The sequence below is a fragment of the Cherax quadricarinatus genome, chromosome 1, assembly GCF_038502225.1.
Source record: "Cherax quadricarinatus isolate ZL_2023a chromosome 1, ASM3850222v1, whole genome shotgun sequence".
In the NCBI taxonomy this organism is placed as follows: Eukaryota; Metazoa; Arthropoda; class Malacostraca; order Decapoda; family Parastacidae; genus Cherax; species Cherax quadricarinatus.
This window is the reverse complement of record NC_091292.1, coordinates 20,520,197-20,535,519: the sequence shown is the minus strand read 5'-3', so window position 1 is coordinate 20,535,519 and position 15,323 is coordinate 20,520,197.

Below are 15,323 nucleotides of genomic sequence, written 5' to 3'. Positions count from 1 at the left end.
CTGTGGTCAGTGGTCAGTCGTCACGTGAGGTCACAGACCCTGAGCTGCTTTGGGGATTAGCGTGGACGGATACAAAGCATGGCTTGCTTCTGCAGTGTTTTAAAAATTGAGGTTGGAGAGTTGAAGGAGGAGGTCTTGCTTCTCCAGGAGGAGATTAGGAGGCTGAAGGTCCACCTCAATGGGTCTGGGAGAGAGTGTGAGGTGGCTGGAGTTGTGGGGAATGAGGCTTCTAGCAGTGAGGTGCAGTCTGTCTCTCGCTGTGAGGAGGCTGTAGTTGGGGAGGTAGCAACGGCTACCAGCAGTGAGGTGCAGTCCAGCACCTGCTACAAGTGGCGAGTGGTTCACAGTAATGGGAGGCGCATCAGAGTAAGGAAAGTTAAGAGTGAAGATCTGAAGGTAGGAAATCGCTTCTCTGTTCTTCAGGATGAATGTACTTCAGTGGCCAGTGAAGGTAAGGGTACTACTGCCCCTGTTAATGGAGGTAAGCGCATTCTTGTGGTTGGTGACTCTCAGGTAAGATATATTGACCGTGCTTTTTGTAATAGGAATAAGAAGATGAGAGATAGAGTGTGCTTCCCTGGAGCTGGTGTTGGGGACATTGTCAACAGGCTGGATAATATCATGTCAAGTAATGGGAACAAGCCCATTATCTGTCTCAGCGCTGGTGGAAATGATAGTGGGAAGGGTAGGAGAGAAGAGCTGCTAGATAAGTACAGGTCAGCTATAGATTTCATTAAGTCTAAGGGAGGGATCTCAATCATATGTAGCATCTTGATTAGAAGGGGAGTAGGAAATGAATGGTTGTCTACGGCAATTGGTGTAAATTGCTGGCTAGACAGATACTGCAAGGAACTTGCAATCCCATTCATTGACAACTGGAACAACTTTTATGGCAAACATGGTATGTATGCAAGGGATGGGGTACATCTCTCTGGGGCTGGGGTGGTAGCACTTGCAGACTCGATTGAGAAGGCCATTGGTGAAATGCCTATGATTTTAAACTGATGGAAGATAGAGGTATGGGTGTGTGTGGGAAACAAGCAGGTTGCAACACTTGGGTTGGAAACAGTAAATGTATAAAAGGCATTCTGCATGAAGTTATAAATAAAGACAATAGATCAGGTCAGCAAACAAAGGGGGACAGCAGAGAGCAGCAAGGGACTAGCTCCCTTAAGGTTTACTATACTAATAGCAGGAGTGTAAGAAATAAGATAGATGAGCTAAGATTAATTGCAAGTGCAGGAAACATAGATATTTTTGCTATAACAGAGACCTGGCTCAATCTGAAAGATAGAGAGATGCCCTCTGAATGTCACATACAAGGCTATAAATTATTCCACACTGACAGGGTCAACAGGAAAGGTGGTGGAGTAGCGATGTATATCAGAGACAATTTAAATTGTTGTGTTAGACAAGATATTAAATTAGAAGCGTCAGCCACTGAATCTGTTTGGTTACAGCTTCTCGAGGGCCGAGAAAAACTAATTTTGGGTGTGATTTACAGGGCCCCAAATCTTGATAGGGAGTGCAGTAAACTTCTATGGGACGAAATTCGTAAGGCATCTACATTCGAAAATGTTGTGCTAATGGGAGATTTCAACTATAGACAGATTGACTGGAGCAATTTGACAGGAAATTTAGAGTCAGGTGACTTTCTTGACACGATCCAGGATTGTTTTTTAAAACAGTTTGTGACAGAGCCAACTAGGGGAAATAACCTCCTTGACTTGGTTTTTGCCAGTAGGGAAACACTAATTAATAATCTTGAGGTTAATGATGAGCTTGGGGAAAGTGATCACAAATCACTCAGTTTTAATATATCATGGAATTCCCCTAATAATGGCAATCAAGTCTCCGTCCCTGACTTTCGCTTGGCTGATTTCATAGGACTGAAAAATTACTTAGGTGGGCTGAACTGGAATGACCTGACTAAGGGTCAGGTAGGTGGTGATGGTTGCCGATATGATGCTTTCCAGGGCATAGTTCTAGCTGCTCAGTCAAATTATGTTCCAAATAGGGAAATCAGATCAAACAAAAATGATCCTAAATGGATGAACAATAGATTAAAATATCTGATTGGTCAAAAGAGAGGCATATATAGGCAAATCAAAAGAGGAGAGGGGCAATTAAGAAATCGATATATTCAGTTAAAGAGAGAAATAAAAAAGGGAATTAGAAAAGCAAAAAGAGATTATGAGGTTAAAGTTGCAAGAGAATCGAAGACTAACCCAAAAGGATTCTTTCAGGTATACAGAAGTAAGATCAGGGACAAGATAGGCCCACTCAAAAGTTCCTCGGGTCAGCTCACTGACAGTGATAAGGAAATGTGTAGAATTTTTAACACATACTTCCTCTCAGTTTTTACACAGAAGGATACCAGCGATATTCCAGTAATGATAAATTATGTAGAACAGGACGATAATAAACTGTGCACGATTAGGGTCACAAGTGACATGGTCCTTAGGCAAATAGATAAATTAAAACCTAACAAATCCCCAGGCCCTGATGAACTGTATGCAAGGGTTCTAAAGGAATGTAAAGAGGAGCTTAGCACACCTTTGGCTAATCTTTTCAACATATCACTACAAACTGGCATGGTGCCAGATAAGTGGAAAATGGCAAATGTGATACCTATTTTCAAAACAGGTGACAGGTCCTTAGCTTCGAACTATAGACCAATAAGCCTAACCTCCATAGTGGGAAAATTTATGGAATCAATAATTGCCGAGGCAGTTCGTAGCCACCTTGAAAAGCATAAATTAATCAACGAATCTCAGCATGGTTTTACAAAGGGGCGTTCCTGCCTTACGAATTTATTAACTTTTTTCACTAAGGTATTTGAGGAGGTAGATCATGGTAATGAATATGATATTGTGTATATGGACTTCAGTAAGGCTTTTGACAGGGTCCCACATCAGAGACTATTGAGGAAAATTAAAGCACATGGAATAGGAGGAGAAATTTTTTCCTGGATAGAGGCATGGTTGACAAATAGGCAGCAGAGAGTTTGCATAAATGGGGAGAAATCAGAGTGGGGAAGCGTCACGAGCAGTGTTCCACAGGGGTCAGTGTTGGGCCCCCTGCTGTTCACAATCTACATAAACGACATAGATGAGGGCATAAAGAGCGACATCGGCAAGTTTGCCGATGACACCAAAATAGGCCGTCGAATTCATTCTGACGAGGACATTCGAGCACTCCAGGAAGATTTGAATAGACTGATGCAGTGGTCGGAGAAGTGGCAGATGCAGTTTAATATAGACAAATGCAAAGTTCTAAATGTTGGACAGGACAATAACCATGCCACATATAAACTAAATAATGTAGATCTTAATATTACGGATTGCGAAAAAGATTTAGGAGTTCTGGTTAGCAGTGATCTGAAACCAAGACAACAGTGCATAAGTGTTCGCAATAAAGCTAATAGAATCCTTGGCTTCATATCAAGAAGCATAAATAATAGGAGTCCTCAGGTTGTTCTTCAACTCTATACATCCTTGGTTAGGCCTCATTTAGATTATGCTGCACAGTTTTGGTCACCGTATTACAGAATGGATATAAATTCTCTGGAAAATGTACAAAGGAGGATGACAAAGTTGATCCCATGTATCAGAAACCTTCCCTATGAGGATAGACTAAGGGCCCTGAAACTGCACTCTCTAGAAAGACGTAGAATTAGGGGGGATATGATTGAGGTGTATAAATGGAAGACAGGAATAAATAAAGGGGATGTAAATAGTGTGCTGAAAATATCTAGCCTAGACAGGACTCGCAGCAATGGTTTTAATTTGGAAAAATTCAGATTCAGGAAGGATATAGGAAAGTACTGGTTTGGTAATAGAGTTGTGGATGAGTGGAACAAACTCCCAAGTACCGTTATAGAGGCCAGAACGTTGTGTAGCTTTAAAAATAGGTTGGATAAATACATGAGTAGATGTGGGTGGGTGTGAGTTAGACCTGATAGCTTGTGCTACCAGGTCGGTTGCCGTGTTCCTCCCTTAAGTCAATGTGACCTGACCTGACTAGGTTGGGTGCATTGGCTTAAGCCGGTAGGAGACTTGGACCTGCCTCGCATGGGCCAGTAGGTCTTCTGCAGTGTTCCTTCGTTCTTATGTTCTTATATAGTCCTACTGTCTTCAAGTTATGTCCTGGAATTAGTATTGATAAAGCCACTGGATGGCGAAACGTCTACAATAAAGATACCCAGATGTTGCACATGTGTCTTAATTTCATCAAGATTTCTAATGCAGGGAATCAACTTGATCATTCTCTGTATATTTTCCAGTTCATTTATGTCCGTTCTTTAAATGTTATGTAAATACTAGGTAAACTGCACCATTGTTAGGTAAATGTTAGATAAATTCCACCAACACTGTTACAACACCGTGTAAAGCACAATAGGTCGCTGGCCACTCTGAGATAAACCATACCCCGGCCGGGATTGAGTCACCCTGAGATAATTGCAACTCTCGTGTTTTTTTTCTGCATAATAATGAGATAAATTACATTTGTATATATCCTCGTGACGTCTGAGTGGATTAACACTTCTAAAATTACAAGTTTTGTAAGACTGATCACACTCGATGGCTACAGAAGGAAGAAAATCTTCTTGGGAAGTATCTTAAACGCAGGTAACGGGCTCGTGATCCAAAGACCTGGAGCTTCCCTGACCTTCCGTGAAATGACGCCGATTGCCTCACTTTTCCTAAAGCTCTGTTTGAACACTGAGGGCTTAGTGCTCCTCAAAATAAAATAAATATTGAAAAAATTGTGCCCGTCACCGTGGCGAAACAGCTGATCGAGTCAGCTGTTATTACAGTATATCAAGGAAAGTTAGAGGCGTGTGTGTGTGTGTGTGTGTGTGTGTGTGTGTGTGTGTGTGTGTGTGTGTGTGTGTGTGTGTGTGTGTGTGTGTGTGTGTGTGTGTGTGTGTGTGTGTGTGTGAAAAAATGGTATTTAACAAGTATGTATTTTGAAAAGAAATCAGTAAAATGAAATGTGGTGATAGTATCAAAGAACAACTTCGTAAGAAACACTCAGAAACACTGGCAATGAAGACAACAAAAACAGAGAAAAGGCAAAGATGGACATGTTGTTAGGTAAGACACATATGCAATAGTTAGGTATCTTTATTATGAAACGTTTCGCCTACACAGTAGGCTTCTTCAGTCAAGTACAGAAAAGTTGATAGAAGCAGAAGATACTTGAAGACGATGTAATCAGTCCATCACCCTTAAAGTTAACATAAGAACATAAGAACGAAGGAACACTGCTGAAGGCCTACTGGTCCATGCGAGGCAGGTCCAAGTCTCCTACCGGCTTAAGCCAATGCACCCAACCTAGTCAGGTCAGGTCACATTGACTTAAGGGAGGAACACGGCAACCGACCTGGTAGCACAAGCTATCACGTCTAACTCACACCCACCCACATCTACTCATGTATTTATCCAACCTATTTTTAAAGCTACACAACGTTCTAGCCTCTATAACGGTACTTGGGAGTTTGTTCCACTCATCCACAACTCTATTACCAAACCAGTACTTTCCTATATCCTTCCTGAATCTGAATTTTTCCAACTTAAAACCATTGCTGCGAGTCCTGTCTAGGCTAGATATTTTCAGCACACTATTTACATCCCCTTTATTTATTCCTGTCTTCCATTTATACACCTCAATCATATCCCCCCTAATTCTACGTCTTTCTAGAGAGTGCAGTTTCAGGGCCCTTAGTCTATCCTCATAGGGAAGGTTTCTGATACATGGGATCAACTTTGTCATCCTCCTTTGTACATTTTCCAGAGAATTTATATCACAATCTACATAAACGACATAGATGAGGGCATAAAGAGCGACATCGGCAAGTTTGCCGATGACACCAAAATAGGCCGTCGAATTCATTCTGACGAGGACATTCGAGCACTCCAGGAAGATTTGAATAGACTGATGCAGTGGTCGGAGAAGTGGCAGATGCAGTTTAATATAGACAAATGCAAAGTTCTAAATGTTGGACAGGACAATAACCATGCCACATATAAACTAAATAATGTAGATCTTAATATTACGGATTGCGTGGTCAGTCCCTCAGTCTGGAGAAGAGCATTGTTCCATAGTTTCATACTATGGATCAATGCTCTTCTCCAGACTGAGGGACTGACCACCTCAAAACTTTAAGGGTGATGGACTGATTACATCGTCTTCAAGTATCTTCTGCTTCTATCAACTTTTCTGTACTTGACTGAAGAAGCCTACTGTGTAGGCGAAACGTTTCATAATAAAGATACCTAACTGTTGCATATGTGTCTTACCTAACAACCTGTCGGTATTTTATACCATTTTAATGTTCAAAGATGGACATATGAGAAGTTTGATGGATATCTTTACTGTAGACGTTTCGCCATCCAGTGGCTACAATAAAGATACTCAGATGTTGTACAGGTGTCTTAATTTTCATTTTATCGGTAATGTATACCATTTTTGTACAAAATAATCGTTTGCCTTTATTATACAAATAAGTGAAGAGCTGGAAACAAACCAGAAGAATTAAGATTAATTGAAAATACAAAGAACGTCAGCATTATTGTAATAAACTAAACGATTATATTTGAAGAATGGAGATGCGCATGCCAAATGCTACATGGGTTAAAGTTATTCCACACTGACGGACAAAAAAAAAAAAAAAAAACAATTAAAGACGCAGCGTTTTGTCAGAGAAAAATTGAACAGTTCGTTAAAATAAGGATTTAAAATGACAGGAAACAGACAATGAATCTGTTTGGTTGCGATTGTCAGAAGGAAATAAGAGACTTATTTTAGGGTGTTCAATACCGAAAATGTTGTGACTTCATGACACAATAATGTAGTAATTTAATGGGATTATAATTTTAAACAAATTGACTTATTCTTTGAACTGGAATATATAATGCATTCCTGGACTTCCGAATAGTCCAGGAATGATTTTTGGAACAGTTTGCAACAGAATCAAAACCTTCTTGATTTTGAAAATAATCTAGAGATCACGGTAGAGCCAAGGACAAGTAATCACAAATCTATTACTTTAAATGTTAACTGGGAGAGAAGAGAGGAATTTATAGATACGAGATCGGAAGAGAGGGGTCACCTTATGTACCAAAATACTCAAATTAAAAAAGAAATGAAAAAGGGCATAAGTTTCCTTATGCCCTTATGACGAATTTTACGTATTCGGCACGACACACACACACACACACACACACACACACACACACACACACACACACACACACACACACACACACACACACACACACACACACACACACACATTTTTTCAACAAACCGGCCGTATCCCACCGAGGTAGGGTGGCCCAAAAAGAAAAACGAAAGTTTCTCTTTTTAAATTTAGTAATTTATACAGGAGAAGGGGTTACTAGGCGCTGGCTCCCGGCATTTTAGTCGCCTCTTACAACACGCATGGCTTATGGAGGAAGAATTCTGTTCCACTTCCCCATGGAGATAAGAGGAAATAAACAAGAATAAGAACTAGAAAGAAAATAGAAGAAAACCCAGAGGGGTGTGTGTATATATGTGCTTGTACATGTATGTGTAGTGTGACCTAAGTGCAAGTAGAAGTAGCAAGACGTACTTGAAATCTTGCATGTTTAAGAGACAGAAAAAAGACACCAGCAATCCTACCATCATGTAAAACAATTACAGGCTTTCGTTGGACGGTAGTATCTCCCTGGGCGGATGCTGTCTATCAACCTACTACCTACAGCATTACATATACATTATATATATATATATATATATATATATATATATATATATATATAATATATAATATATATATATATATATATATATATATATATATATATATATATATATATATATATATATATATATATATATATATATATATATATATATATATATATATATATATATATATATATATATATATATATATGTCGTGCCGAATATGTAAAACTGGTCAATTAGCAAGAACTCATTTAAAATTAAGTCCTTTCTGAATTTTTCTCTTATACGTTTAAAGATATATTTTTTTCATTAATGTTAATGTTAAAATTTTTAATTTTGCACCAAAAGAATCTTAGAAAAACTTACCTAACCCTATTATAACAAGAACAATTTATTTTAGCCTAACCCAGCTAAATATATTTTAAATACGTTTACAGTAATTTAATACTAAACAAACACAATCAAATATATTTTTTTCGTTAGGTTCAGAATGATTTTGGCGAAATTATTGCATACACAAATTTTCACTTGTCCTATATGGCAAGATGAGCGTTGCTATTTAAGCCAAGATGGCAAGTTCTGCCTATTCGGCACGACATTATATATATATATGTCGTGCCGAATAGGCAGAACTTGCCATCTTGGCTTAAATAGCAACGCTCATCTTGCCATATAAGACAAGTGAAAATTTGTGTATGTAATAATTTCGCCAAAATCATAAAGAACCTAACGAAAAAAATATATTTCACTGCGTTTGTTTAGTATTAAATTATTGTACACAAATTTAAAGTATATTTGTTGGGTTAGGCTAAAATAAATTGTTCTTGTTATAATAAGGTTAGGTAAGTTTTCTAAGATTCTTTTGATGTAAAATTATAATTTTTTACATTAACATTAATGAAAAAAATATATCTTTAAACGTATAAGAGAAAATTTTTAGAAAGGACTTAATTTTAGATGAGTTCTTGCTAATTGACCAGTTTTACATATTCGGCATGACATACATACATATATTTATATTTATATATATATATATATATATATATATATATATATATATATATATATATATATATATATATATATATATGTACTATATATATATATATGTACTTGCCTAATTGTGGTTGCAGGGGTTGAGACTCAGCTCTTGGCCCCGCCTCTTCACTGAACGCTACTAGGTCCTCTCTGTACTCCAGGAGCTTTATCATACCTCGTCTTAAAGCTATGTATGGCTCGTGTGTGTGTGTGTGTGTGTGTGTGTGTGTGTGTGTGTGTGTGTGTGTGTGTGTGCGCGCGCGCGCCCGTGCGTGCAATGATTTCAAGTTGGAAAAATTTAGATTCAGGCAAGATATAGGAAAGCACTGGTTTGCTAAGAGTTGTGGATCAGTGGAACAAACTCCCGTGTACCGTCATAGAAATTAAAACCCTGTGTAGTTTTAAAAATAGGCTAGATAAACACGAGTGGGTGTGGGTGGGTGTGAGTTGGACCTACGTCGCAAGGCCCAGTAGCCTTACTACAGTGCTCCTTCTTTCTTATATTAGACAATCTAAAACCGGTAAAAATTCTTTCAAGTATCAGAACCATATATGATGCTCTCACCACAACTTCATTATTAGAAGTCTTTATTAAGCTCTCATCATATCTTTAGAAATACTGACACTGTCGTATATTGTTTGGTGTCATCTTTAGTTAATAATCCCAATCTAAACTTTCTTATATTGATGTTTATCAATGTCTCTGAGGATGCTGTTTGTAAGTCATGGAATATTTAGTCTCTTTGCTATGATCTGTTTAGTTGTAATTGAACAATGTCTATCAAGAACATAAGAAAGAAGGAACAATGGATGACAAAGTTGATCCCATGTATCAGAAACCTTCCCTATGAGGATAGACTAAGGGCCCTGAATCTGCACTCTCTAGAAAGACGTAGAATTAGGGGGGATATGATTGAGGTGTATAAATGGAAGACAGGAATAAATAAAGGGGATGTAAATAGTGTGCTGAAAATATCTAGCCTAGACAGGACTCGCAGCAATGGTTTTAAGTTGGAAAAATTCAGATTCAGGAAGGATATAGGAAAGTACTGGTTTGGTAAAAGAGTTGTGGATGAGTGGAACAAACTCCCGAGTACAGTTATAGAGGCCAGAACGTTGTGTAGCTTTAAAAATAGGTTGGATAAATACATGAGTGGATGTGGGTGGGTGTGAGTTGGACCTGATAGCTTGTGCTACCAGGCCGGTTGCCGTGTTCCTCCCTTAAGTCAATGTGACCTGACCTGACTAGCTGTGATGAATGGTTTGAAAAACCGACAAGTTGAAGATTGAGACACTTATGCAGCATATGGGTTGGGTGCATTGGCTTAAGCCGGTAGGAGACTTGGACCTGCCTCGCATGGGCCAGTAGGCCTTCTGCAGTGTTCCTTCGTTCTTATGTTAGGTAAGACACATATGCAACAGTTAGGTATCTTTATTTCGAAACGTTTCGCCTACACAGTAGGCTTCTTCAGTCGAATACAGAAAAGTTGATAGAAGCAGAAGAGACTTGAAGATGATGTAATCAGTCCATCACCCTTAAAGTTTTGATGTGGTCAGTCCCTCAGTCTGGAGAATAGCATTGTTTCACACACCCACTCATGTATTTATCTAATTTATTTTTAATACTACACAACGTTTTAGCCTCAATAACTGTAGCTGTATAGTCCTTGTGGCTTAGCGCTTCTTTTTGATTATAATAATAATAATAATCAATAACTGTACTTGGGAGTTTGTTGTGGAGCAGAAAATGCAACTTGGAATGTCATTGAAGTTGTTAGGGAAATGAACACTTGCAACTAATGCGACATTTTGTTGTGGCAACGTTTCACTCTCCAGAAGGTTAGTCAAAGCTCCTGAGAGAAACGTTACCACAATAAAATGTCACATTAGCAGCATCCGTGTCGATTTACCTAACATTGTCGGTAATTCTACCATTATTAATAAATGAAGTTACCAGGTAGTGTGAACCCAGGCATGGAGGCTGGGTCGCTCGTCCCGCTGGTGTCACCGCTCACTAGGTCATCTAATTCCTGCTTCACCAGCTTCAAGTCGGCCGTAATTTCATTCTCCGCAGACCTCAGTAAATCGTTCTGAAATGCAGAGGGCCACTTCTGTGCACTACCCCCGGGTTCCATGTTGTCACTGGAGCTGTCAGCCATGTCGGGTGGTGACGCTGCTCATTTAGTTACAATATTATTTCCATTTTCCCCTTTAAAATGCACTTTTCATGCCTTGAAACCACTTTAATACAAATTCAGGGATCTGTTTGGTTATAATTCTTTCCAAGATTCAGTTAAAAAGTGCCATAGATTATTTGTTAACACAAGTTTAGGGTCGTTCGGGACACAAGGTTTATCCAGAAACACGCAGGAAACTAGCGCTTTGGAGAGGCAGGTAGCAACTGAGGTTTCTCGCTTCTCTTGCCCCTCACCCCTTTTGACCTCCTCCTCTCCCCCAATGACCTTCCTCCTCCCACCACATCCGTCTACTTAGGTCGACTCAGGTCAGGGCATTTTATGTATTTACTTGCAGTTTTATACTGTGTGACGAATGGTTTTGAAAACCGACAAGTTGAAGAATTGAGACACTTATGCAACACATGGGAATCTTTATTGAAGAAACGTTTCGCCACACAGTGGCTTCACCAGTCCAATACAAAGTAGAAGTGGGTAAGGAGAGTAGAAGTTTGAGGTAATCAGTCCCTCAACTTGGAATCGATGTGTTCAGTCCATCACTCTTGTAGGAAGTGCAGCATAGGGCCAGAGAGGTGGCTTATATACTGCGGTGAGATGAGCTGAAGCAGGAGGAGGCGGGATCACAGTGGGACCTGGCACTAGTGTAAGTAGGTCGTCGTCCAAAGGTTGGGCAAGCGTAGAAGTCTTTGTATCAAGATCCCATGATGTTGCAGTGTCTGACCGATGTGATGAATGGTTTTGAAAACCGACAAGTCTGACACTGCAACATCATGGGATCTTGGTACAAGGACTTCTACGCTTGTGTACGAATGGTATATAATACCGGTATATAATGGAAATATAAACACAAATGCAGTATAATGTGATCCTTTATTGACAACGTTTCACCCACACAGTGGGCTTTTTCAAGTCACACACGGATCTACCTGGGGTTGGAAGGTACGATCCGTGTGTGACTTGAAAAAGCCCACTGTGTGGGTGAAACGTTGTCAATAAAGGATCACATTATACTGCATTTGTGTTTATATTTCCATTGTGTCGGTATTTTATGCCATTTATTTCCACCGGTATATAATACTCTCATCTTGTCGGTATTATATACCATTCGTACACAACTTGTCAGACACTGCAACATCATGGAATCTTAATTCTGAGGACATGTACATAACCTTCACGACTACGACAACTACTACTACAACTAACCCATCTCTTTGGGAAGGACCTACTTCCACTGGGGAATCCCGCCTACCAGTGAATTTGCCCTCGTCTGCTTCACCTGACGTTACTATATAAGCGCCAGGATTCTTTCTTCTGTTTCAGAATCTCCACGACTATGGTGCTGTTCGCACCTACTCATCTTCTGTACATAGTTCTACTGTCTTCAAGTTATGTCCTGGAATTTGTATTGATAAAGCCACTGGATGGCGAAACGTCTACAATAAAGATACCCAGATGTTGCACATGTGTCTTACTCTCACTTCTACGCTTGCCCAACCTTTGGACGACGACCTACTTACACTAGTGGCAGGCCCCACTGTGATCCCGCCTCCTCCTGCTTCAACTCATCTCACCGCAGTATATAAGCCACCTCTCTGGCCCTATGCTGCACTTCCTACAAGAGTGATGGACTGAACACATCGATTCCCAAGAGTTGCATATGTGTCTAATTTATCAACATGTCGGTTCTCTGAACCATTCATTTACACATCGATTCCAGGTTGAGGGACTGATTACCTCAAACTTCTACTCTCCTTACCCACTTCTACTTTGTATTGGACTGATGAAGCCACTGTGTGGCGAAACGTTTCTTCAGTAAAGATTCTCATATGTTGAATAATAAAATGGTATAAAATACCGACAGGTTGTTAGGTAAGACACATATGCAACAGTTAGAAACGTTTCGCCTACACAGTAGGCTTCTTCAGTCGAGTACAGAAAAGTTGATAGAAGCAGAAGAGACTTGAAGACGATGTAATCAGTCCATCACCCTTAAAGTTTTGAAGTGGTCAGTCCCTCAGTCTGGAGAAGAGCATTGTTCCAAAGTTTGAAACAATATGGAGTTGAAGTGACAGGATGGAGCCATATTGTTTCAAACTTTGGAACAATGCTCTTCTCCAGACTGAGGGACTGACCACCTCAAAACTTTAAGGGTGATGGACTGATTACATCGTCTTCAAGTCTCTTCTGCTTCTATCAACTTTTCTGTACTCGACTGAAGAAGCCTACTGTGTAGGCGAAACGTTTCGAAATAAAGATACCTAACTGTTGCATATGTGTCTTACCTAACAATCTGTCGGTATTTTATACCATTTTAACGAATTAATTGCTCTATCATATTGTATTACTACTACTACTACAACTTATGTCACTACTACTACTACTACCACCACCAGTGAACATCTAAATGGTACCTCACTAGTATTGCACCTCACTCTGAGCCTTTATATACCCTCTGTCTCCCTACGATTCCCGCTGGGGAGGGTAACCTCTACGAGTTCGACAATTGTGATGAATGGTTTGAAAAACCGACAAGTTGAAGATTGAGACACTTATGCAGCATATGGGAATCTTTATTCAGGAAACGTTTCGCCACACAGTGGCTTCATCAGTCCAATACAAAGAGGAAGGCGTAAGGAGAGGAGGAGAATGAGGTAATCAGTCCCTCAACCTGGAGTCGATGTGTTCAGTCCATCAATCTTCTACTGAACACATCGACTCCAGGTTGAGGGACTGATTACCTCATTCTCCTCCTCTCCTTACGCCTTCCTCTTTGTGTTAGGTAAGACACATATGCAACAGTTAGGTATCTTTATTTCGAAACGTTTCGCCTACACAGTAGGCTTCTTCAGTCGAGTACAGAAAAGTTGATAGAAGCAGAAGATACTTGAAGACGATGTAATCAGTCCATCACCCTTAAAGTTTTGAGGTGGTCAGTCCCTCAGTCTGGAGAAGAGCATTGTTCCGTTGTCTGAAACAATATGAAGTTGAAGTGACAGAATCGGGCCTTATATAGTGCCAGGAGGTGAGACGTAGGTTGATTTGGGAGGGCCCGATTCTGTCACTTCAACTTCATATTGTTTCAGACAACGGAACAATGCTCTTCTCCAGACTGAGGGACTGACCACCTCAAAACTTTAAGGGTGATGGACTGATTACATCGTCTTCAAGTATCTTCTGCTTCTATCAACTTTTCTGTACTCGACTGAAGAAGCTTACTGTGTAGGCGAAACGTTTCAAAATAAAGATACCTAACTGTTGCATATGTGTCTTACCTAACAATCTGTCGGTATTTTATACCATTTTAATGTTCTTCCTCTTTGTATTGGACTGATGAAGCCACTGTGTGGCGAAACGTTTCCTGAATAAAGATTCCCATATGCTGCATAAGTGTCTCAATCTTCAACGAGTTCGACAATGTTCGCACATCGTGTTAAAATCAAACCAGCCAGTGGTGTTATAAATGATTCCACTAAACTATTACTTGCTGCCGCTATGAGGACCTGCCTACATCTCAAATTCACAGCGATCCACTCACTCAAGGATTCCTTTAATGTCGTCTGCACCGACGACAATGAAACAGCTAAACTTATGGACGACACTGCAATGAACACATTACGGGACCGACAATTCATCATATCACCGTCTCCCTCCTTGCTGGCGAAACGATCAGTTTTTGTTAAACAATTGGATAAGATAATCACATCCATACCAACGGATGAACTGAAGACCTCTATCGAAGACCAAAACACCTGGGCCTCTGTAGGCACCATCAGACACCATCACACGAATTCCCAATGCCTCATCTATGATCAAAATCACCTTTTCAAACATAGATATAGCTACCCAAGCACTCGCTAATGGACTAGCTATCTCATATTACCACATACATCCACGCCACATTGAACCTGAACGTTTTGCCCATGTCTCTCCCTGTTGGAACTGTTACTCTTACCAACATTCAACAAAGGACTGTCCTATTAAAGACAAAAAGTTCTGTTCTACCTGTGGAAAAGAAGGTCATAACTTCAAAGCCTGCACCACCACCAATGCCACTCTAACATGTCTTAACTGCAAGGGTACTCATCATACCCTTGCAGCTAAATGCCCACTATGAAAAGAAGTAATGTCGAAAAAATTAAAGAAGAAACCAAGAATAGTCCCAAATCGCCGACATATACCGTCATTTCAAAACTCCAGTCGGACACCACCAGAATTCTACAAGCCACACAGCAGTCATCTCTATCCAGCAATTCCCTTTCTGCACTCCCTGATACTGCTCCCTCTAAGGTGTTGTACTGCATGATGTAAACACACCTTGCAAATGCAGCAAACCCAGGCACATTGAACACT